The sequence below is a fragment of the Pinus tabuliformis genome, chromosome 8, assembly GCF_031772625.1.
Source record: "Pinus tabuliformis cultivar Carrire ecotype Pingquan chromosome 8, CPIR1, whole genome shotgun sequence".
Lineage (NCBI taxonomy): Eukaryota > Viridiplantae > Streptophyta > Pinopsida > Pinales > Pinaceae > Pinus > Pinus tabuliformis.
In genome coordinates, this window is record NC_142294.1 from 1,578,385,986 (window position 1) to 1,578,388,577 (window position 2,592).

The following is a 2,592-nucleotide window of genomic DNA, read 5'->3' on the forward strand; positions in this document are numbered from 1 at the left end:
CCAAGGGCTGTTTTGGATGGTCGAATGCATTGAGATTGTTTTGTTAGTTTCTTTTGGGTGTATTGTGCTCGGTTAATCATTTTTGCTAAGCAATAATATAGATTTATCTTAACCCTACCCTGGGTGAGTTTGAAACCTTACCCTGCCTGAGGTTGAGGTTTGGGAAGGTTAAAAATAATATTGGAAAGGCAAATTTTTTTTGAAATTAAAATAGATCTATGCTGGTTTAAAAGAAACAAAAGGTTGCTTTTCTTTTTACTTTTTTAAACTATTTTTTTGACATTACACTTTTTGCACGAGGTTTCCCTGGATGTAGAGTCCACCTCGTTTCTCTTGGTGTAATAAATCAAAATAACTTTTAAAAGCAACACGGTGCTGGTTCACTAGTTATGTCAATCTATTATCTATCCATTCACCAGGGTTCTATGCTTATTGTGGGCAGCCCTGGCCATTACCTGTGTGGCATGAGTTTGAAAGGAATGAATCAGAGTACAAGTCCCCTGTGTGACTTTAGTGGATTAGATATTGAGTACATTACAAATGCACATAATCCAGTTATTAACCAGGAGACTCATTTTTCTTTTCTCTTCCCATCCTTGTTCATTTGCTCATTCCTGCCCTGACACTACATTAATATCAGTTTTATGCGGCCTTGGCCCTTACCTGTGGCATGAATTTGAAAGGAATGAATCAGAGTACAAGCTCCCTGTGACCTTAGTGGATTAGATATTGAGTACATTACAAATGCACATAATCCAGTTATGTGACCTGAAACTCAACAGGAGACTCGTTTTTCTTTTCTCTTCCCATCCCTGTTCATTTGCTCATTCCTGCCCTGACACTACACTAATATTAGTTTTATGCAGCCCTGGCCCTTACCTGTGGCATGAGTTTGAAGGGAATGAATCAGAGTACAAGCCCCCTGTGACCTTAGTGGATTAGATATTGAGTGCATTACAAATGCACATAATCCAGTTATGTGACCTGAAACTTAACAGGAGACTCGTTTTTCTTTTCTCTTCCCATCCCTGTTCATTTGCTCATTCCTGCCCTGACACTACACTAATTATTAGTTTTATGCAGCCCTGGCCCTTACCTGTGGCATGAGTTTGAACTTTGAAGGGAATGAATCAGAGTACAAGTCCCCTGTGACTTTGGTGGATTAGATATTGAGTGAATTACAAATACATATAATCCAATTATGTGACATGAAACTTAACCAAGAGACTCATTTTTCTTTTTCCTTCCCATCCCTGTTCATTTGCTCATTCCTGCCGTGACACTACATTAATATCAGTTTTATGCAGCCCTGGCCCTTACCTGTGTGGCATGAGTTTGAAAGTACTGAATCAGAGTAAAGTTCCCTGTGACTCTGGTGGATTAGATAGTGAGTGCATTACACATAAGCTAAAAGTTATGTGATCTGAAACTTAACTAGGAGACTCGTTTTTCTTTTCTCTTCCCATCCCCGGTCATTTGCTCATTCCTGCCCTGACACTGCACTAATATCAGTTTTATGCAGCCCTGGCCCTTCGCTGTGTGGCACGAGTTTGAAAGGAATGAATCAGAATACAAGTTCCCTGTGACTTTGGTGGATTAGATGTTAAGTGGATTACAAATGCACATAATCCAGTTATGTGACCTGAAACTTAACCAGGAGGCTCATTTTTCTTTTCCCTTCCCATCCCTGTTCATTTGCTCATTCCTGCCCTGACACTACATTAATATGCACGTAACATATGATAAGAAGGAGAGTGAGTTCCTGTTTCTTATTCCCTGAAAAACTCTAGCCTCATTTCCATTTCCTCTTTCTATTCACATAGCGAATTTACCATTTCCAGTAACATAGCCAAAAAGATAATGAATTGAGCAACACCAACTTCTAAACATCTGGATACTAGATTAGCACATTACTAATCAGTTTTATGTCCATACCATATGATGGCAGGGTGGGTTCATGTTTCTTATCCCCTGAGATCCTCCTGTCTTATTTCTTGTTCCATTTCCATTTCCTGTATCTACTAACATAACCCATTTACCGTCCCTAGTAAGGTAGCCACATCTAAACAAACTGACAAGAAGAAACGAAATCCTCAGCATTAAATGCACAGGAATACTATACAACACTTCATGGAACCTTACCCCTGATCATTTTAGGAAACTTCGTCATAAGAGATTTTCATTGTTCAAAAAGAGGAGAAACTATACTCACAGCACCCCCTTGATCCACTTGCAGAGAAATATTTTTATCCGTTCACTCATAACAGAGCCATGTGACATCCACAACAGTTAAAGTGAATAGATACATTCAGCTATAACAAATATTTCAAGAAAGAAAGCTCTGTTCCCATACATTTAAAACTGTAAACCAGGATTATGTGTTTGTCCAGCCACACCAATGCTAAGAGATAAATCTAATGCATATGCTGCAACTTGTAAAAGACTGCATCCAAATCAAGCATCTGGCAGGGGTTGTGCAAGAAGGGGCGGAATTGTTCTAGGCGAAGTAACAGGGTCTAGCCTACACTGGCGAAGACTTGTAAAGGTTGGGATAATCCTACTACAATGATGCATGAGAGGTAGAAGAAGTTG